This window comes from Schistocerca gregaria, chromosome 8 (assembly GCF_023897955.1).
Source record: "Schistocerca gregaria isolate iqSchGreg1 chromosome 8, iqSchGreg1.2, whole genome shotgun sequence".
Taxonomy (NCBI): domain Eukaryota; kingdom Metazoa; phylum Arthropoda; class Insecta; order Orthoptera; family Acrididae; genus Schistocerca; species Schistocerca gregaria.
The window spans coordinates 320,283,300-320,307,536 of NC_064927.1; the positions used below are offsets into that span (position 1 = coordinate 320,283,300).

At 38.5% G+C, this 24,237-nt stretch overlaps 1 long non-coding RNA gene across 2 annotated transcripts in view; it reads left to right on the plus strand.

Annotated features, from left to right (window-relative positions):
* The first annotated feature begins 3,303 nt into the window (after positions 1 to 3,303).
* LOC126284264 (uncharacterized) overlaps positions 3,304 to 24,237 on the plus strand; it is a 32,291-nt gene continuing 11,357 nt past the window's right edge. For both annotated transcript variants that reach the window (XR_007551460.1, XR_007551461.1), the window contains exons 1-2: positions 3,304 to 3,404; positions 11,465 to 11,621. This is a non-coding gene — a long non-coding RNA (uncharacterized LOC126284264). The remainder of the gene's footprint in view (positions 3,405 to 11,464; positions 11,622 to 24,237) is intronic.

Here is a 24,237-nt window from a genome sequence, read left to right on the forward strand (position 1 = left end):
TGACTCAGGGCTCAGGGGCTCAGGTTCGATTTGTGGGTGTTGTTTTGTCATTATCATTTCATCATCATTGACTCACAAGTTACCGAAGTGGCATCAAATAAAAATACTTGCACTAGGCTGCTGAGTGACCCCAATGGGGGTCTCCTGGTTATTAATGCCATATGATTACTTCATTTCATATCCAATCCAGAGGAAGCATACCACATTTAGGTAGGAAAATTTGATCTTACTTATTATGAAAAGCCTCCCCTTTCCCCAACACCACACACACACACACACACACACACACACACACACAGTACCCAGTGGTAGTTTTTTTAGTGTGATCCATACTGTAAAGTGAAATGACAGCTGTAGAAAGCTCAGATCATTACAGCCTTTAAAAATAGTCATATGTGATAGAAGAGAGAGACTATCAAGTAAAACAGAAGAGAATGGTAAAGCGTGATCACAGGGTAATCATCTCACCTAATGGCAAAACAGCATGAGAGGCAGTTAAATGAGATTCAGACGGGAAGGACGTCCATGTAGAAGAATTGAAGGTAAGGTGAGAGAAAGTATGAAGAGTGAATACTGGACAAAATCAAAAGAATAGACACTGACACTGAGTTGGCAGCTGGTGATTGTGATTGTTGCCAATCCTCAGTAACCATACATGCTTTAGCATCTAGCATGTAGTATGACAGTGGGATGTTGTGTGTCACAGGAAACGTGCTTCATGGCTTAACTGCCTAGGTCATGAAGGTGGTGTATAAATTTGACCACAATATGTGCTGTGTTGATGGAATGGATGGCTTTTGAAATGAAACAGTTACTAGCGGGCCAACTAGGGGTTTGAAATGAAACAGTTACTAGCGGGCCAACTAGGGGTCATTTACTGTGCTCCAGTTGTATGATGTTTGTCTTCGGATTCCGATTCCTCAAATAAAAACACTTGCAACATAACAGGTTTACTGTCTGGGAACAACTACAACCACTCCTCCAAAGTGAGCTTTGGATAGTTTGTTGAGATTTTTAGCACAGAAAGTGCTTCAACTGTAACAGAATATCATTTCAGAACCAAAATGTGACTAGATAAGGTGGCTTCCTTCTGTATACAAAAACTTGTCTAGCATAGCAAGCACACTGAAATTAGTTAATCATCTGCAAAATGGGAGATTGTAATTAGAGACAATTACCAAGTGTCAGATTATCTGAATTCAGACTGCAGAAGTACTGGATGATTATCCAGTATCTACAGGACTTCATCAGCTTTTAAATACAGCATGTACATTTGCTCACCTGGTATTCATCCTTTAGTAACTTCTTTGTCAGATGATGACGGTGGTGGTGGTGGTGGTGGTGGTGGTGGTGGTGGTGGTGGTGGTGTGAAAGTGTCTAACAAACATGTGTTGAATAACAAACATCACAGTCCAGTAATTAATATTCCAATTCTTCATTTTTTTAAATTTATGATCAGTATTCCTTGCCTGATTATCACCTTTCTCACACATAACAGTCAAACTACTCGAACGAGGTAGGAAAACTATACTCATAGGCAGCATATCACAAAGTTCTCTCGTGACAATAATACCATGTACTTCTCTTTCATGTGACTATGTCACTCATCGTTCCAGGATACGCATCATTATGAATAGATTTGGCATGATTAATTAAGGGGTGGCCAGATTCCCCTCCCATTACATCCACATTACACCCCCTGCCCTGTCCTGGTGCAGAGCATGTGTACACCAACTGTCTGCACATAGTGTTATTCGTGTGGAAAAGAGCGAATATTCTTTTTCTAAATGTTTATGAAACATGTTACTAAAATGTGACTTGGATATGAGCCCAGTTGTCACCTAGTGAGATGTGGGAAATTGCCTAAAATCCACAGCCAGGCTGGCTGGCTCACTGACCTCATCAGTAATTGCCTGGGTGGATTTGATCCGGGGCAACACACCTCCCTATCCCGGAAGCAGTGCTTTAACATGCACGGCTATTTGGGTACACTATGACCATATGCGCACAGTTTCTTATAGACTGAATGGATTCACATTTTAGGCAGTCTGGCACAGATTGACTAATATCCGTGACTTTTACTTTTTAGAATATGATGCTGAACTTTCTCAGAGTAAAAATACAGTTTAACCAATTATATGAGGTTTGCATAATGAAAATTATTTTCCAACTGACTGATGATGGCACAGAAATGTTGGTAATTTGGCTGACATATAACATGGTGTTTAAGTCCTGACAACTAAATGGAGACTCATTCAGATAGATGTTCTCATTTTAACTACTTAGTGCAGACTTCCTGTCTTCATATATCTTGCCTATTTATAGATTTGCATAATATTATAAATTAAAATGTGTTATTACATTTTAAATATTGACATAAAAGACTGCAAAATTGCAGAATGCAAAGGTGTAATAGGCGAAGTACCAAATTAGTTTTCTGGATAACTAGAACATAGCAAAAATAATACATACTACTGTGTGGTAGTAATTTCTAGTTATGCTGGCATTTCCAAAGCCCAACAAAAAATTTAAAGAAAGTAACATTTTCCAATTTAAATAATTAATAAACTAACAAGTTATACTCCTGAAAGTAGAAATTTTTGAAATAAGAAAAATCTGGGCTACGAAACTATGGTATTAAATTTGCAAATAATCACTTTAAGATTCAAAATTATAAGGTTTTTGGAAAAAGTAAAACATTTGTTGAAAAGAGGAGAATGAGGGCTTTTAAATGAGGTATGTTACTTTTGCAGTAAACAGCTATTTCCCCGCTGAAAATTAGATCTCCATGTATTTTATACGAATAGCAAATCATGAACATTCCTTCAAATAAAATATTTCCATAACGACTGAATATACTGGTGTTATCATAGATCTGAAAACTACGCGTGAATAATAAATTTTACTGATATAAAGCATGAATAAGTAGTTAGTTATTTTTTGTACTTATTGTATGTATGCTACTAACAAAACTGAATAAATAAAGGAAGAAAGATTATATTGATATCAGGAGTGGTGAAGGGACAAGTAGGACAAACCCAACTATGTCTGTCGCAAAAAAAGGCTGTTGTTTCATACAGAGACCTAAGGTACAATGCCACCAGAAAATTAAACGAAATGGGAAGAGTGTAATGTAATTTATGTGAATACTATAAAGGAGGTGGGGTAGGGACAATGAAAAACTCAAGAACACAGTCAAATATATGTTTAATTCATTATCTCTGCATGAATATGTAACAGCTGGAGGCATCCACTTGTGCTACATATCGCTAATTCCATGTACAGTTTCACATGTCAGCACTATGGGCACAACAGGACAAATTATCCCAAACCTCATTCAGTGTCCTTATTTGTGAAGAGTTAAAGAATCTTCTGTTCTCTTTTCATTTACCTAGGCTAGAAGAGTAAGTGATAATAGTGTTTTAAATTTTCCCTTAATAATCTCTTAATAATCTTTGAGTGTTCTTTTTAACCATACACATGCTATTTTTAATGTTCCTGATATGAAAATAGGCACACTATTTAACATTTAAAGAATCAGTAATATTTCTGAGCCTACATTTTGATGAAAATCTCACCTTATTGTCATTCTTGAAGGGCCTAAATGCTAGGCCTCTCAAAGCTCTTGATATTTTGAAATGCAATAATTATATAGCCTCAGGAGCACGTAGAAACTGTTCTACCTTTATCAAAGCTAGGTACAATCCTGGCTCACCTATGGATAGCGTATTGTTTTTAGAGACCATAATTTTAAAAGTATTGGAGCATGATATTAGGCTGTCCACTGAAGCATTTTGGACAGTCTGTATTACTGAAACTAGTGAAATGCCTCTGTTTAATAAATAGGAATTTTGTTCACTTTAATAGTGCCTAAAAGCATTTTTTTTTAAAAGAAACAGATTTAAAATTATAATCAGAAAGCACCCTCTAAATATCAAAGTTACAATTTATTCAGAGGCAGAAAGAAACAACTTTTGACTGTATGAGCTTTGGGCAGAGAAACTTGCCGGTCCCTTTTGACATGGCCGTAGTTACGACCACTTACAACAGCTTCTGAAAGACTACACTGGTGCAAATCTGCAACACATCAGATAACTTTAAACTAAGAGTTTTAACAATTTACACAAACTATGCACCCCCCCATAGGAGGGAGGGAAATGGTACAAAACACTAACAATTACAATATTAACATTACCACCAAAGGTGTAATTTGATTTTAACTTTTAAGAAAAGACATATGGATAAAGTGTGGCAACTTTATGTACTAAAATGATCATTTAAATAAATCTTACATAAAATTCTACAAGGTTGGCCAAACAAGAGTTAACATGCTCTACAGTGCACAGATACCACCTCTCAAGATCATAGGCAATAATATCAAAGTTCCCAAAGATCAAAACATATTTCAGGTATTAGGCCATTACACTCCAAGCAATAAATTCGTTAACACACCAAATCCAACAAACATGACAGAGGTAGCTACTAATGTACGGTAGATTGATAGGGAGATTACCGAAAAACCCGAACCGCAGGTTGCTCTAACCCGCCTCTACTCCACAAGGGAAAATCGGACCAAGCAATTTACAACAACCACCTTCCTATGGGTGGGCAAACGGAGAAGAATGGTGGGACGAACCCAAAGCAAAATGGCTGGTGACCTCACCAAGAAAACAAGTAGAATATAATGAGAGTAAATCAAACAACATATCATCAATCACTTAACTTCTAATAAACTGCGATTTCTTGAGAAGAACTGGCTCAGCACCCCCAAATCGCTCTCCCGAACTGTCCGCTGCCAGCCGCATCAACAGACGCAGGAAGGTATGCCAACGTCCCGTCTCATGGCGTCACAGCTCGCACCGGCCAGACTGAGGTCGTGGGTTGAGTCCTGTTGCTCTCGTGTCGACCGCGAAGTTACTACCCTTCGCTATAAGCCGCGGCCCACTGGACTCACGTGGCGACCTCACATGTGCCGACGCTCAAGACGGACAAGTCATCTTGTGTCTCAGTGCGCGACTCACCAACTGATCAATCCAACTGCCAATGGCCATTACCTGAGCAAACTCAAGCAGACTGGTGGCCTAAAGCACAGACAGATGCAGGAACTAAGCCCCGACCGGGCGACCACTCACTGAGTTCTCTTACTGGCGGAGAGGAAAGACTGTCATTTGCCAGCTTTAAAGGTTGATCCGAACGACAGACATACTAGCACTCTGAACGACAGACAGACACTTAACTGCCTAACAAATGCAGATGAGAGACAGACCCAGACTGACCGACTGGTGAGCAAAAAAATAATACACTCCCAATATAATTTTAGCTCGATTTTTTTATGTCGTTATAGAGAAACACCATGATTTCATCATAGTGTGCACTAATGGATCAAGACAAAAGGCCACCAGTGCTCTTCAGTAATTTTCCACCAGTTTCTCATCAGGATTCAATTTCTCAACTCATTTGCTGTTGGGTTATATGTGATCGTGGGTCACTGGAGTAGCTGATATGTCATCAAGGGAAGAAATATATCATCTGCTGTAATTCCTTGAGGTTTTTTCCCAGCACTAGAGCTAATGTTTGCACGAGAGAAGAGTGTTGCGCAGCGCATTTACAATCGAGCAACAAATCAGAAGTAGAGTTAAGTGAGAAACTGTGTCTTGTGTTACTTGACAAAAAGTGAAATTTATATATTGTCTCAACTTTAGCCTAAACTTTTAGGCTGTAGGTTTTAGTGTCTTACAGAAATGCTGACATATCCTTTTTCAATGTGGCAACTAGCCATACATACATTTCTGCTATGCTATGTGAGATCATTCTCTGCTACATTACTCACCTTTTACTGCAAGTTTTTGAACTGATAGGTGAACTTTTGGGAGTGTAGTTGTGACATGCCTGACAGCATATCATCCTTATCACTGGTTGTAATGCTGAATGTCTATTGTAAATTGCGTGTGTTCTGTGAATGAAGCATTTCTGACAAAATTCCAAAAACTGAATTTCCTGCTTGTGGGCAAGTCTGCAAGCTGTTCACCACCTACAAACCTTTTCACATGAAGATTCTAAAATGAGACCTTACAAATAGTTTCTGATTCAATTGCAGGAATTCAGCACAAGGAACCCTGGGCATAATTTTTGATCATTCTTTGAACACTAATTGTCTTTATTGTGTACTGATTGTTGCTATATATCACAACCAGTTTTCGTCCTCATTTATGCTGAAACTTAACACTCCAGCAGAAGACATGTTCTGCTCGTTTTTTGAATTCAAAAACAGAAACTTATTATTTGGACAATTACTGAAATTGTTTGCCACAACAGGGTTTATTTATTTATTAATCCATGAGTGTTACAGATGTCGGATAAAATCTGTTAACATATATTACATTACCTATCTAATATCTACCTAGTAGATAGTGTCAGAACATCCATGCGGCTTTTCGCGGATGATGCTGTAGTATACAGAAAAGTTGGAGCATTAGAAAATTGCAGCGAAATGCGGGAAGATCTGCAGCGAATAGGCACTTGCTGCAGGGAGTGGCAACTGACCCTTAACATATACAAATGTAATGTATTGCGAATACATAGAAAGAAGGATCCTTTATTGTATGATTATATGATAGCGGAACAAACACTGGTAGCAGTTACTTCTGTAAAATATCTGGGAGTATGCGTGCGGAACGATATGATGTGGAATGATCATATAAAATTAATTGTTGGTAAGGTGGGTGCCAGGTTGAGATTCATTGGAAGAGTCCTTAGAAAAGAAAATTTAGTCCATCAACAAAGGAGGTGGCTTACAAAATGCTCATTCGACCTATACTTGAGTATTGCTCATCAGTGTGGGATCCATACCAGGTCGGGCTGACAGAAGAGATAGAGAAGATCCAAAGAAGAGCGGCGCGTTTCGTCACAGGGTTATTTGGTAAGTGTGATAGCATTACGGAAATGTTTAGCAAACCAAGTGGCAGACTCTGCAAGAGAGGCGCTCTGCATCGCGGTGTAGCTTGCTGTCCAGGTTTCAAGAGGGTGCGTTTCTGGATGAGGTATCGAGTATATTGCTTCCCCCTACTTATATCTCCTGAGGAGATCACGAATGTAAAATTAGAGAGATTCGAGTGTGCATGAGGCTTTCAGGCAGTCATTCTTCCCGCGAACCATACGCGACTGGAATAGGAAAGGGAGGTAATGACAGTGGCACGTAAAGTGCCCTCCGCCACACACCATTGGGTGGCTTGTGGAGTATAGATGTAGATTGTATTGTAATACATTGCAACAGATTGACTAAGTTAGCTTCAGTGACTAGATGATATCTTGCATTTATACATAGCCAGCAAGATGTGAAATTTGCTTTATGGGATTTCAACGTCTATGTAAAATAAGTTAACTGCTATTATTATTATTATTATTATTATTATTATTATTATTATTATTATTATTGTTTCGTTTCAGATACTACAGTCTAGTTCTCCAGAAGCTTAATGTTCTGTCGGTTTTTTTCTGTAGTCTCTCTTCTTACATTGAACATAGCTTTTATCTTTCTTGATGTACCTCCAATGTAACTATCATTTGAAATTCTTTTTGCTTCTTTTACCCTTTGTTTAAAATTTCCTTATTGCTTTTGTAATAAGCAACAAACTCTGCTGATAAATTCTATCTGGGCATTTTGTGAAGCAATTTTTTTCTCTGCAGTATTTTTTGTTTTCCCTTTCGTGACCCAGTTATTTTTGAAATTTCTCCTAATTATTGTTATTATTATTATTGTTGTTGTTATTAAGTTAGGGAAAAGCACATTGTAGAATAATATTGATTACCGTATCACTTGTCACAATATGTTACACTAGTTACCTGATGATAATTTTTTGATCTTGTGTTTTTTGCCCTCTTCAAGCTGTTCCTTATCAACCTTTATCTTTTTCTCTCTTATGGTGTGTATGAGTACATCCCTGTGTAATACAGAATGGTTATATTGTGCCCATCTTTTGCCCTTTTAATGATGGTTGCTTTAAGCTTCTTAAGCTTTCTCAGCTTAAAATTTCTCTTTTATATGCTTATGTAATGTTCTATGCCATAACTTGTTTCGTAATTGGTGGTAGCGTAACTGACAATACTTATGCCACTGTCTCATTTACATCTGTGTCGCTGCTCCATCTATACTTTCACTACTGCACCATCCCTAACTTTGGTTTGCTGCAGAATCCTTGAGCTTGTTCTCAGTTTGAATATAACACATTGTCTTGGGACCAAGAAGCTTATGTCAGTGAATCAGCACTGTTTTAGAAAGCATCACTCTGGCAAAACTCATCTTGCCCTTTCCTCACATAATATACTGTGAAGTATGGATGAAGGGCAACAAGCAGATTCCAGGTTTCCAGGAAACGGTTGACATGGTGTCCACTTGTAACTATGTGTATTTAGGAGCATTATGCATATTTAGGTAAGCTAATCAGCCACCCAGTATTGGTCCAAGTAAGTTGAGTTCATTATGTGGTTGAATGCTAATGGGTCCAGATCCATGGTGCACCATGCCAGTTCCAGCTGGGTGACTGGTGCAAGCGAGTCCAGGTATAAAAGCTAGCAGCGTCATCAGAAATAGGGAAAATTCCAGTACAGGTAATTTTGATGACTGTTATTCGTACGGCCTTTGTGCAGGACGCAATGCTCCAAAAATTGCGGGATGTCAGACAAGCTGGAAGACGGCTAAGTTACAAGCTCGTTCGGATTTGACAATAATTCACATCAAGTATTAATGGAAATCTGAATATATTTGTGACCTCAGAAAAATGAAGCACATCCAGTGACATAGCGATATCCAAATATCTTTAAAACTATAGAAGTTAGAATCTCACAGTGAATTAATATTTTCACAGTGACCCTCTGAATTAACAACTTTTAATCATTTTGTGATTTCAATTCACATTATCTCAGCCGATAGGATGCACTATAGCTATCATGCCTGAAAGCTACATATCTGTATCTATTTTAATTATTGATTTATGATGTCTTTTATATCCATTTCATTATGCAAACATTTGTAAGAACATTGTATCCACCACAATTACACAGCTAATCAATACAGCATGAGAATCTCATATTTTGTCATACTTGTGTATTTATTTCAAAGAATGGAAAATCCAGGATGGAATGCAACAATATTATGAAAAAGGGAAGCTGCTACTCACTATATAGCAGAGATGCTGAGACACAGATAGGCACAACAAAAAGACTGTCACAAATAAAGCTGAGTTACTGCCCACCATCCATGTGGAGCATGTGTTGATCTCACCGCAGACTTCTAGACTGAGCCACACACAACTGATTTCATAGGATGGCGTTGACGCAATGCCGAAACTAGTAGCGAAGTAAATAAAAAATCTTAAGTACAGCTGCAGAAATTTCATTTTTAATAAAAATTATACCAGCTGCGTCCCACATTCATCCAGTTTAAATATGGATGCATGTGCAGGTTAGATGGAGAGCAGGGGAGAGGGGGGGGGGGGGGGGGGTGTGGAGGTTGTGGAAAAGGAGAAAAGTTAAAAGAGTGGTTGTGTGGTGGAGTGAGATCTGTGTGATGCTCGAATGGGAACAGGGTAGAGGCTGGATGGGTGAGGACAATGACTAATAAAGGATAAGGCCAGAAGGGTTACAAGAATGTAAGATGTATTGCAGGGAAAGTTCCCATCTAAACAGTCAGTTCAAAAAGCTGGTGTTGGTGGGAAGGATCCATATGGCACAGGCTCTGAAGCAGTCATTGAAATGAAAGGTGTCAAATTTTGACAGCGTGCTCAGCAACAGGGTGCTCCACTTGTTACTTGGCCACAGTTTGTTAGTGGCCATTCGTGCAGACAGACAGCTTGTTGGTTGTCATGACCACATAGAATGCAGTGCAATGTTTGCAGCTTAGCTTTTAGATCATATGACTGCCCTGATTTTGATGGGATAGGTGATGTTTGTGACCGGACTGCAGCCCTTGACCTCAGTGTTCACCCACAGAAGAGCTTTCCCCTTGTGACTCAGCATCACACAGGACTGGAGAAACTGATTCATTTCTCTGCCAGGGTTTTGACCACTTCTCATCATTCCTTGAAATGAGGAAATGTCCTATCTAGTATCCTTCCAACCCCTCCCACAGTGGTATTCTGCCACCACCTGAACCCACATAATAATTGTTCATCCCTACACAACCCCTGCTCCTAATTCCTTGACTCATGGCTCATATCCCTGCAATAGACCTAGATGAAAGACCTGTCCCATACATCCTCCCATCACCACCTACTCCAGTACGGTCACAAACATCACCTATGCCATCAAAGGTGGGACTACCTGTGAAACCAGTCATGCGATCTACAAGATAAGCTGCAAACACTGTGCTGCATTCTATGTGGTCATGATAACCAACAAGCTCTCTGTTCACATGAATGGCCACCAACAAACTGTGGCCAAGAAACAAGTAGAGCACCCTGTTGCTGAGCATGCCGCCAAATGTAACATCATTTTGATGACTGCTTCACAGTTAGAATCACATCATGTCTGTAGAGCTTGAGGACGGTGTATTTTTGATGGGGATGGCGGCCTTCAGCCAGTAGAAAAGGAGACAGCAGGGGAACACTATGGGAGTCAAATGGAGAATAGGACTTTTCTAGTGAAGAGCTCAGGGGAGCAATTCTGGACAATTTATGTTGAGTTCTTGAAGAAGGCAGACCTGCGTGCAGTAACGTGCATGACCTGCCATGTAGGCGATTGATTCTAGGTGGTGAACGGCCCCTACTACACTTTAATTTCTCAAGGGACTTTATATTTTGAGAGATCTGAATGTGCTCCAGAGTAGGACTCTTAACTTTTGCTGTATGATTTGTGGCACTGTGGATACACAAAGTATGAGTTACTGTTCTTTGTATTGTGTATGAGAATTTGTAATCATCATGTTGAACTCTAAACTGTTTTGAGTGGTCAGTATTTTGGGATCACAAAATGGACTTAATTTTCACATATCTTTGATAACAATTTTGCTTGGGGATTTTGTTACAATTTTCATAATGCTCTCAACACAATTTTACTGCCTTTGATAAGAGTATTTGCTGTCTATTTTAATTGAATGCCAGTTGAGGAGCTACGTGATTGAGAAGTAGCAACACCAGTGACGAAAACTGACAACGGCAGGTAGAGTGCTGTGCTGGTCACATAACCTTCTGTATCTGCATCCAGTGATGCCTAAGGGCTGAGGATGACAGGACGGCTGGCCAGTACCATTGGGCATTAAAGACCTGTTCAAACAGTCTTTTTTTATTTTAACTGACTATTGTAGAAACACTTCCTGATTGCCTGAGGTGTCATTTCTTGAATAAACAATATTCAATGTAATTCTCTGTTGTCTACATCAGTTTCAGACATTACTATTTAACCTTTGCATTAAATTATTCATTTCTTCCTATTTTATATTTCTGTGTATTTTATTAATTCACAATTCCAGCCAATGCATGGACAATTCAACTGCAGGATCACAGCTACAGGTTATTATTTGCAGCAAATTAGCTGTGGAGCTTGAAAGCAGATGTGTGCACTTGATCCTATGACTACATCAAGCTATTCTTTTTTAAGCAGAGCCATCCATATCCCAAGTACCTAAGGTAAGAGCAATATCTAAGAAACTTGCAACAGGTTTGCTCATATGGGGTGTTGTGAAGAGTGACTCCACTCAGCAGCAACAGTCAGGGTACCATTGGACACTGCAGACTGTTAAAGAAAGTACTAGCATATGGAATGGGTTTCCAGATGTGAGAGTGGCTGGGAGACTTTTTAAGGAATAGAACCCAGTACACTGTCCTGAGCAACAAGTGTTCATCAGAGACAAGGCTTTTGTCAGGAGTACCCCAGGGAAGCGTGATAGGACTGCTATTATTTTCTATACACATAAACAATCAGGCAGGCAGGAGGAGGGGGGCAGCAATTTGTGACTGCTTGCTGATGATGCTGCTGTGTACAGGAAGGTGTCAAAGTTGAGTGACTGTAGGAGGATATAAGATGACTTAGACAAAATTTCTAGTTTTTGTGATGAATGGCAGCTAGCTCTAAATGTAGAAAAATGTAAGTCAATGCGAATGAGTAGGAAAAACGAACCCATAATGTTTGGATACAGCACTAGTAGACTCCCACTTGACACAGTCATACTGTGAAAGCAGCTGAATGCAGAATTTTCTGTTGTCCATAATGATATACAATTTTTTCCCTTTTTACTATATGTTCTTTCACTTCTTTCCTGCTTTGTTATCATGATACATTGAAACGGTTATTGTTTTGAAATTTATTTCTTGGTGTTATTATGTTTCTGTTTACGTAATGTAAGTATTATGAATGTGATTGCTATTTTGAAAAATTTCTGATGTTGTATACTTTCTCATTTTTTAACATGTTATTTAATCAGATTTCTGTGGACAGAGTAATACGTAACTTTCGTTATGGATAAAATTGTAGATCAATGTAATCAGAATTTTTTAAAGGGTTATGAGAAGCAAGGCATTTGAGTGATGTATTGAGAAGTTGGAAGAGAAGTCATCAACAATGAGTTGGGCGTGAGGAGAGTTTGGTGATTTCTGTGCCACATATGTACTTCTACACAATGTATTACTCATTTTCTGGAACCAAATTTTGACTCATTGTATATAAAACTTTGACATGCTCACAGGTAAGCTGTGTGCACACCATAAACATATTGTTTTTGATTGAAGACAGCACAAATTGTTTAGTGCATACCACGGACTGTGGAAAGAAACAGAAAATATCGTAACACATTGGCATGTCATATATTGATATGAAGAACTGTAACTGTGAATGTATGGAGTGCTGACTGCCATGTGAGTGAAGTCATTGTGTAGACAACTTTACATGGCACTCATTGTTCAGTTTAAAGTGCGAACTAATGATTTACACTACAATTGACTTCATTTACTTTCATAGTGCAGATGGATGTAATGTGAAAAGCATTGCACCATGACTGTAAAGCATTAAACTGAGAACAGTGGTTACACTGTGTAACAAACTTCATGGCATCAGGTTCCATCATGCCTTAATGGAAAGAAGCATGTTTTATGTTCATTGTTGCATACAGACATGCAGATTGGAATTAGCTCTGCAAAGATAGAGTGTTCCTCGTAGAATTATAACAGTTTCCCACAATCAAGGAGCTCAGCAAGACGACAGCAATTATTGGATTATATGCGCATGGATCATAGACTAACAGATGTCAGTGACCTGGAGGCAGAATCAGCTAAGTGGACATTGTTTTGAAGGAACATTGGCTAAATTACGCCATGGACTACATCGTTCTAGTCAATGGTATAAAAAAACTAATATATAAAAACAACTACTACTTTTCTTGGTCATTCATTTTATGTGATTGTAAACTATTATGTTGTAATAGTATTTAACTTCATTTTGAATAACATTCAGAACAGTAGTTAAAACCTGGTTTCATTTATTTATATTTCTTTTGATAACTGTAGTAACTTTGCAGACCTAGTAGTTTTGAAATAGTCATTTTGCAAACAATAGTTACTAATCCTTATGAGATAAAAGTTGAAACAGTTTCAGTTTCATTCCATTTGCTTTTAATTGCTGATATTTCTTTATTTACGTAGTTTGTAAGTGTTTACCTACATTTACACATTCTGTTGTAGCACATTTAACCTCGTATGCTTTATTGTGCTCTAATGATGAATTTTATGTGCTATGCATTAACAGCCATTGCATTAGTCAGTGGAAATAGTTCACAGGATGTTCAGTTTGCTTTGGAGACTGTTTTATCAGTGGTAATCTGTTTGATTTCCCCTAACAAGTGAGCATGTAATGTTACAGTTTTTGGGTAAACTGGGTAAACATTTGCATGTGTGAATGTAATGATCATCCAAATTGAAGAAAAGCAGAGTATTCCAGTTAACTTAAAATTTCTGCGTGTGATAAATTTAGGGGAGATGGTTCAGAGTATTGTCAGTCTGAGTAGTTGAACATGGTCAGTTGTAGCCCAATCGAGATTCGAGAGGTGCTGTTTTGGATGATACAATTACATTGTGTGACACCCTGTGATTCGTTATCACCACATATGGTGACTGCATTGTGATTGGACAGTGTCATTTCAAAGCTATCATGATGGGATCTGTTAATTATTGGATCAAAGTTCAAAATTTAATGGAAAGGGTAATTTTGTTTGATTTATCTGTATTCATTGAGTTTACAAAATGATGATTAAAGAGGATGAATGTGTGGCTAGTTTCCACATGTGGGGATGTGAACAAGCAGTAGATAATACAGGACCTTTTATGGAAATGTAGAAAAAGAATTAGCCATTAAATTGGAGCCAGGTGTCAAAAGAGAAGTAGATGAGAAGTGAGGGGTAGAAAGTAGGTTTGAATTGCTATTAGCGAAAGTGGTGGAAAGACAGAAAGAATTCATGGGGCAGATAAGACAATCACAGGAGGAAAAGAAAAAAGGGCAGTAGAAATTGAAGGAGAAAATGGAAGAAATGCAGAAAGAATTAAAGAAACAATTGAGTGGACAAATAGAAACTGTTAGCAAAAAGATGAGTCGAAAAAGCAGTTACACCAAAAATTCAAACAAAGATTGAAGTACTTTAAATGGGTGTTGGAAGATGGGTTAGAAACGAGGACATCTGAGTTCAAGTTGGAGGTAAATAAAAATTTTGATAAATTCAAAGATGGAGTTAAAGGTACAGTTTACAAAACAGAAGTTGAATTAAGTGAGAAACAAAAGAAATTTTGGAGTGTTATAATGGAAAAGGTAGAATGCTTGGATAAAAAAGTTGAAGCTCAAGCTAAAAAGCATGAACAAAGAAAAATATATGTGAAGGAATATTGCAATCAAGTTTTCCAGGACCATAGCCAGAGGCTATGGTGGAAGTGGAAGAAATTAAAAGGCCCACTTGTGTGATTAAGAATAGAGTAGCAACCTTAGACACAACAGTACAGGATAGAAGTTTCAGCTTCAGCTGTGGTAGTACATGTGAGAGAGGGTAGTACTTCAGTACTAATAATAATGTAGTGTTTGATCGTAAAGGGACTATACATCCTGCATCTATTGTAAATAGTTTGAAAAGTCAGTTTACTGTAGAATGGATAGAGGAAGATAAGTTAAGGAGCGCCAGTGCTTGCTTAAAATGAGAAAGTTTCGACTGGGGAGCAGATGCGCCTGATAATTATGAAACTTTTAAAGAATTCGTGTTATCTTTTCTGGGTGACTGCTGGTAGAAAGAGAAACAAAGTGATGTTATAGAAGCTTTTGAGGAAGTTCCATGGTACAATGGGAGAAATAAGAAGAGTATGCGAGAAAACTATGAGCAATGGATCAATAAAATGAAACATTAGGATAGTACTTGGAGTGTTAGGGGTACTATAGAGGTACTGTTGGGAAGAAACCTCCTACCAGAAGATGTGGATTGACAGGGCATAATAATAATAATAATAATAATAATAAAGCCTTTTTGAACAGAGTGAAGGATATGGGTAGATGGCAAACAAATTGTTTATTTCATGAAAATAAAGACTCTGCATGGTACCAGGAGTACTGAGAGCAGACTAACAGAGTGAACCAAGTAAATTTAAGGGGTAGAGGAGAAAGAGGTCAAAAGAGTTCTAGGGGTAACCTTAGAGGTCGTGATAGAGGAGGAAAATTCCAGAGTGGTAATGGTACCCTGCAACAGTGAGGGCCCATCCTGGGGCAGGTCAATGTTCAAGCCTACCAAGTAATATATAATACCGGTAATACTAATCATGGTAATAGGGGATGTGGAAGTCAGAATTTGGTGATTGAAGAGAAAGTGCCTGAAGTTAATTGTAGAAGTGACGTGAAGTCAGTGGGTCCATGTATTGAAATGTTTCCCAAAAGTATGGTGGAGTTAAAAGAGAATGAAGAGGTGTAGGCAGGTGAGAGAAGTGAAGACAAAGTGATCCAAATTTTAAGTGTTGATAGTGAGGAAGAAGACAGTGTTGAAAGTAGCTGTAATGAAGAATAAGAAAGGACAAAGAAATGCATTTCCATTCATGGTAGCTTGCAGGAAAATAATAAGGTAGAAGTTCAGGTTACTGAAATTGTTGAAGGGGAAACTTTTATATGTCCTATGACCAGTGATACAGATTTAGAAGAGAAGGTTCATGTTTTCATCAATTGTAAAAATAAGGGAATGGCAAATGGTAAGAAGGAGAAAAGAAGTTTATGTACAATTCTAAAAGAGTCAGGAGAAGAAATAAATTCAGAGTTAGGTTTTTGAAATTGGGAGCATAACAATGCTGAGAGACATTTATTATATGACCAATAGGAGGTTGATGATATTAAAGTTGGTCAACTGTTTGGAAGAATAAGTCTATGGCAGGGAAGGAAAAGCTCTTTTGGACACTGGTTGTGGAATTAGTGCATTTTCTGAATAATTTTATAACGGTATAATGGATGCTAATGAAGTAGTGGATGTGCCAATATTGGGACAGAAAATAGTGGGTGCTACATATAAATTGAGTAAAGCTGTTAAGCGTCAAATTATTTTGGAGGTTGAAGTTGGGGGCATAAGTCTGGTCCACAGTTTCTTTGTGGTACCTGGTCTGAGTATGGATATTATTTTAGGGATGAATTGGTTCATGGAATGCAGAGCAGAGAGTAATTTTGGAGACAGTTTTATCAAGTTTACTAGTGAAGGTTCAGAAGCAAAAATAAGTTTCGATGGGGTGTAGTGGATAATAACAATATAGCAGGACAACTAAAAGTAAAAGTAATGCCAATAGGAGTAGATGCTGGGGATTTAGAACTGCACCTAGACTATGGTGGTTGTGGAGATGAGGAAGGAATAATGAAAGCATTTAAGAACCAATTAGATAAAGTATATTGCTTGAATGAGCAACAGAAAGAGGAGTTGAGAGATGTCTTGTGGGTGAATAGAGATATATTATCTGATAAACCAGGTAAGGTTAATAACTTTGAGTGTAAATTAGTTGTGAAACTGCTTGAACCTTTTGCAAGCAAATAAACCTGTTTCTATACTGTTTGCCTTGAGAGAAGCAGTGTATAAAGAAATTGAGAGGATGATGGAGTGAGATGTTATAGAGAGGAGAAATAGTGAATCCAATGGTCCACTGATTGTTGTGAATAAAAAGGATGGTAGTGTCAGGATGGTCATAGATGTGAGGACGTTGAATACGATACTCAGTGGAGAGACTGATCGCCCAGGGAATATGAATGGGATACTGCAAAAATACTACAGGACAAATTATATGACAGGTCTTGATTTGAAACATGGTTGCTGGCAAGTCCCACTGCCAGAAGAGTATAGGAAGTATATGGAAGGTGTTACCAGTATACTGTGGTTCAGTTTGGGTTGAATATTAGTATGTCAAGTGTTCACACAAACACTGGACCATGTCTTAGGTTCAGAGTTGAGTTCCAAATTAACGGTGTGTGTGTGTGGATGACCTGTTGGTTGCCACTGAATCTTGGGTAGAGCATTGCAACCTGTTGTATGAGATTTTTTTAGTTTTGAGAAAAAGAAATAAAATTTTTAGACAGGATCTTATCCACCACTGGCATTAGAGTTGACCCTGTAGTACCTCAAGAATTTTTATGTAAATTCTAGAAACACTCAGCGTTCCACTGTCTCGAACACCCGATATTTTAGTTACCAAGGTGGGAGAGCGAGAACATTTCTACCCATCCACCTGTTTTTTTACGAGCAGGTCAGAAGTTTGTTATTAGAAGACTGTAATAGGAGCTAGTCCCTGATGACGACAAGTGTTTGCCGCCAGCGCCACAGAGAGGAGAACTCGGTGAATAATTATGTTGTATGCTTCGATGTGTTGGTGTCTGTGGTGATTGTCAAAAGGACTATTGAACAAATGAATATAGATTGCTATGCACTTTCATATCTTGGACTCGAAGAAGTCAAGATGCATGTTCATGTTTTCATATGGTTTTGAAACAAACTCTTTTGTCTCAATTTACTTAATTATTTCTAAAGCTCGAGATACGAGTGAGACGATGAAGATATTTGTGTGTCTAAGAAAAGAATTTTGTTCTGCATAGCTGTTCTAGAACACTAAAGTTCATATATGTGATCAACACATTACAGAAATAAGAAGAAATTATTTTCTGTCGTCTGGGAAACGTTAGAGGAAACGTTAGAACGTGGCGACCTAAGTGACTGAATCTGAAGAAAACAGAGATTTAAAAACAGAAACGTAAAGACGATATTAGGCGTTGCCATAGCAACCAGGCCTAAGAAGATACGAGCACCGTTTCCAGAAATCTTATTGAGACCGATAAACAAATGGAAGAAAGTTGCGAGTGCAACACTGTAAATGATGTGGGAAAGTAACAGCGAAGAAAAATGGAGAGAAGACCTTAACTTTTTGACTAAGAAGATCGGATGTGGAGAGGAAGCAGTCTTCAAACACGTACATCGAGCTGACGCCGACTGCACCAGCTGCTATATTCACTGGTGCTGACACCATGTCCGCTCACCTATGACGACACTGAAATCAACGTCCGACGATTCCGGTGCCAGTGCTGTGCTCCAGCACTGCTTACTCATTGTCTCACCAACGCAACTCCATGGACCTTGCCGTTGGTGGGGAGGTTTGCGTGTCTCAGCGATACAGATAGCCATACCATAGGGCAACCACAATGGAGGGTTATCTGTTAAGAGGCCAGGCAGATGTGTGGTTCCTGAAGAGGGGCAGCAGCCTTTTCAGTAGTTGCAGGGGCAACAGTCTGGATGATTGACTGATCTGGCCTTGTAACAATAACCAAAACGGCTTTGCTGTGCTGGTACTGCGAAAGGCTGATAGCAAGGAGAAACTACGGCCGTAATTTTTCCCGAGGGCAGGCAGCTTTACTGTATGATTAAATGATGATGGCGTCCTCTTGGGTAAAATATTCCGGAGGTAAAATAGTCACCCATTTGGATCTACTCAAGAGGATGTCGTTATCAGGAGAAAGAAAACTGGCGTTCTACGGATCGGAGTGTGGAATGTCGGATCCCTTAATCGGGCAGGTAGGTTACAAAATTTAAAAAGGGAAACGGATAGGTTAAAGTTAGATATAGCGGGAATTAGTGAAGTTCGGCGGCAGGAGGAACAAGACTTCTGGTCAGGTGACTACAGCATTATAAACACAAAATCAAATAGGGGTAATGCAGGAGTAGGTTTAATAATGAATAGGAAAAAAGGAATGCGGGTAAGCTACTACAAACAGCATAGTGAACACATTATTGTGGCCAAAATAGATACGAAGCCCACACCTACTACAGTAGTACAAGTTTATATGGCAACTAGCTCTGCAGATGATGAAGAAATTGAAGAAATGTATGATCAAATATAAGAAATTATTCAGATAGTGAAGGGAGATAAAAATTTAATAGTCATAGGTGATTGGAATTCGATAGTAGGAAAAGGGAGAGAAGGAAACGTAGTAGGTGAATATGGATTGGGGCAAAGAAATGAAAGAGGAAGCTGCCTGGTAGAATTTTGAACAGAGCACAACTTAATCATAGATAACACTTGGTTCAAGAATCATAAAAGAAGGCTGTATACATGGAAGAAGCCTGGAGATACTAAAAGGTATCAGATAGATTATATAATGGTAAGACAGAGATTTAGGAACCAGGTTTGAAACTGTAAGACATTTCCAGGGGCAGATGTAGACTCTGACCACAACCTATTGGTTATGACCTGTAGATTAAAACTGAAGAAACTGCAAAAAAGTGGGAATTTAAGAAGATGGGACATGGATAAACTAAAAGAACAAGAGGTTGTACAGAGTTTCAGGGAGAGCATCAGGGATCAATTGACAGGATTGGGGGAAAGAAATATAGTAGATGAAGAATGGATAGCTTTGAGGGATGAAGTAGTGAAGGCAGAAGAGGATCAATTAGGTAAAAAGACGAGGGCTAGTAGAAATCCTTGGGTAGCAGAAGAAATTGAATTTAATTGATGAAAGGAGAAAATATAAAAATGCAGCAAATGAAGCAGGCAAAGAGGAATACAAATGCGTCAAAAATGAGATCGACAGGAAGTGCAAAATGGCTAAGCAGGGATGGGTAGAGGACAAATGTAAGGATGTTGAGGCTTATCTCACTAGGGGTAGATAGATACTGCCTACAAGAAAATTAAAGAGACCTTTGGGGAAAAGAGAAACACTTGTATGAATATCAAGAGGTCAGATGGAAACCCAATTTAAGCAAAGAAGGGAAAACAGAAAGTGGGAAGAAGTATATAGAGGGTCTATACAAGGGCGATGTACTTGAGGACAATATTATGGAAATGGAAGAGGATGTAGATGAAGATGAAATGGGCGGTACGATACTGCGTGAAGAGTTTGACAGAGCACTGAAAGACCTGAGTCGAAACAAGGCCCCTGGAGTAGACAACATTCCATTGGAACTACTGACGGCCTTGGGAGAGCCAGTCCTGACAAATCTCTACCATCTGGTGAGCAAGATGTATGAGACAGGCGAAATACCCTCAGACTTCAAGAAGATTATAGTAATTCCAATCCCAAAGAAAGCAGGTGTTGACAGATGTGAAAAATACTGAACTATCAGTTTAATAAGCCACAGCAGCAAAATACTGACACGAATTCTTTACAGACGAATGGAAAAACTGGTAGAAGCTGACCTCAGGGAACATCAGTTTGGATTCTGTAGAAATGTTGAAACACGTGAGGCAATACTGATCCTATGGCTTTTCTTAGAAGCTAGATTAAGGAAAGGCAAACCTATGTTTCTAACATTTGTAGGCTTAGAGAAAGCCTTTAACAATGTTGACTGGAATACTCTCTTTCAAGTTCTGAAGGTGGCAGGGGTAAAATATAGGGAGCGAAAGGTGATTTACAATTTGTACAGAAACCAGATAGCAGCTATAAGAGTCGTGAGGCATGAAAGGAAAGCAGTGGTTGGGAAGGAGGTGAGATAGCGTTGTAGCCTATCCCCGATGTTATTCAATCTGTATATTGAGCAAGCAGTAAAGGAGACAAAAGAAAAATTCAGAGTAGGAATTAAAATCCATGAAGAAGAAATAAAAACTTTGAGGTTTGCCGATGACATTCTAATTCTGTCAGAGACAGCAAAGGACTTGGAAGAGCAGCTGAACGGAATGGACAGTGTCTTGAAAGGAGGATGTAAGATGAACATCAACAAAAGCAAAACGAGGTTAATGGAATGTAGTCGAATTAAGTCGGGTGATGCTGAGGGAATTATATTAGGAAATGGGACACTTAAAGTAGTAAAGGAGTTTTGCTATTTGGGGAGCAAAATAACTGATGATGGTCGAAGTAGGGAGGATATAAAATGTAGACTGGCAATGACAAGGAAAGCGTTTCTGAAGAAGAGAAGTTTGTTAACATCGAGTATAAATTTGTCAGGAAGTCGTTTCTGAAAGTATTTGTATGGAGTGTAGCCATGTATGGAAGTGAAACATGGACAATAAATAGTTTAGATAAAAAGAGAATAGAAGCTTTTGAAATGTGGTGATACAGAAGAATGCTGAAGATTAGATGGGTAGATCACATGACTAATGAGGAGGTAATGAATAGAATTGGGGAGAAGAGGAGTTTGTGGCACAACTTGACTAGAAGAAGGGATTGGACATGTTCTGAGATATCAAGGGATCACCAATTTAGTATTAGAGGGCAGTGTGGAGGGTAAAAATCGTAGAGGGAGACCAAGACATGAATATACTAAGCAGATTCAGAAGGATGTAGGCTGAAGTACGTACTGGGAGATGAAGCAGCTTGTACAGGATAGAGTAGCATGGAGAGCTGCATCAAACCAGTCTCAGAACTGAAGGCCACAACAACAACAACAGTAGTTTAGGTGGCAAGTGAATAATAAACTTTTAGTGTAGTTATTGTACTTAGTGGTGAATTTTATTTTAGATGATTACTAGGTCTAAGATCAATAAAATTGTGGTTCAAGAACAGTAACAAACTTCAGGATCAGCCAAGGCCATGACAGTGAACAGGGACACGCCAATCTGGACTGAAGTAGCAAATTTAGTCAAAGGACTAAGTGTAAAGTTAGACTCAGTAAATACTCAACTAAATGCTAGATTAGGTGACCAAAAAGCTAAGTTGGGTGACCAGAAAGCTGATTCAGCAACTCTAAGTGAAAACTTAGATGCTCAGAGTGAAATTTTAAGTAATCAAAGTGAAACCTTGAACAGTCAAGCAGCAAATATAGTTTTATTAGAGACCGAATTTGACTCTTTAAATAATAAGGTAGAAAATCTGAAGTTAGATATAAAGAGTGAACCCACTAGTTCTTTGAATACTCTCGTAAATCAACTGTTCACTGACTTAAATCAGAGACAGAATGAAACCTTAAATATTCAAATGACAAATATAGGTTTGTTGCCAGTCAAAATAGACACTCAAAGCAAAGTATCTAGTAATCGATGGGAAGGCATAGTTACTTTTGAGACGTCATATATTATAACAATTAAAAAATGAACTTGGTGAAAAGTCTGGATCTTGTGACAATGTATGTAATATTAAATTTAATTCTCTAAGATAGGAAACGAATACTTTGGAAGAGAGCACAGACCAGCCTAAAGAGTTAATATCGATTATTCAATCGCAAATTCCAGGTCTTAGTATAACAGCTGTTACTACACGAGCTGGCAGTTCGCGAGTAAATTTCAAATGAAAATTAGTCTGGCGGAACCTTTTAAGCTAACTATAGATCGAGAAATTTCCGTGAGTATAATCTCCGGAAACATTACGACTGTTGCTTTTTCCAAACCTAATGATACTAATAAGGTTATAGACGACCTATACGTTGACTTCAAACTTGTCTATGATGAAGCAAAAAATAGGATAACCTTACCTGCTGTTGGGTTACGTAGTAAAATGGTGATTGTTTTGTTGTGAGGAGACTTTCACACAAAATTTAACTAGAGATATAGGTCCGTGGTTAATCAAGTGAGGTAATTTTAGATTCCTGGGATGCAGGCGAAGTCACATGTGTCCGCCAGGGACCTTAACGTTCTGTGTTAACGGGTGGAGTGACGACAGTCGGATCCCTAGTTGTTTTTGGTGCTTCTTCTGTACTATTTTTCCCGCACCGAATGCCCTTAAAATCTTAAACTATTCTGTAATCTATTCTTGAATTCTTATACTATCCTTTTATCCACCTTTAAAAAGAGAGAGATATAAGTTGATCAGTTTTCTCTTGCTTTTGCAACCTTGTCTTTACTTGGCTGACAAGCAGTGGCTACTGCAAGTCACTGATATCAAAGCCACACTGCTTCTTGTAGTAATAGCAATAAGTGATATTATCACTATTCGTGGTCTCGAATCCCAGCATCATTTTAGAGTTTGGAAGAAGTTGTCCTGAGTATTTAAGTCGCTTTCACGCTCCACTCTAGTCAGCAATGGTCTCGAATTCCAGCATCAGAGTATAGTTACATCTTAATTTTGCCCAATTTATTCTTTGAGAGTAATCAAGGAATATTAGATTAAATGGAAGTTTATATGAATCATTACATAATTGTGACAACATCTGCAGACACTGACAACATTTTGCAGATGAAAAATGACAAAGCGCGCGGAATATTCAAGAAGCGAAGAAACAAAGGTAACAAGTTTTACCGAAAATGTGTAGCTGATGAAGCTTGTTTGAGTAGATCACAAGGAACTACAAGCGGCAGCAGTGACAAGAAAAGTGCAGTGCGTACACTCCGTCCCCCCACCCCAGTGCTTCAAAAATGAAAGTTGACTTTAGAATTTATGAAAAGCTCAGTGTAGAAAAAGACATGGACACAAATATAATTGTGGAGTTCGGTATTTTGGCTCGTGTTCTAAGTGAAGCAGTGAGTTGTTCTTTTTGTGGTGGTGCAGTGACACTGTCTGAAGATGAATCAGACAGGAAAGGAATTGTTTGTCGTTTACGTATTTCCTGTCAGAACCGTGAATACTCTAAATCGTTTTGCACGTCAAGCAAGTGCAAAAACAAATTGTATACTAGTAACGTAAGATTAGTATATGGACTGAGGGGCATTGGGAAGGGTTGGGAAACTGGGAAAATGTTGTGCTGTGTCATGAATTTGCCGGGTCCTCCTACAGTGTATGAACACTACACTAATGTCATTGGTGAATGTTTAAAGGAAGTGCATACAGATTCCATGATATCTGCAACGAAAGAAGCAGTGGAAGCAAATGATGGTTGCACTGATGCTGCCTTTGATGGTTCCTGGCAGA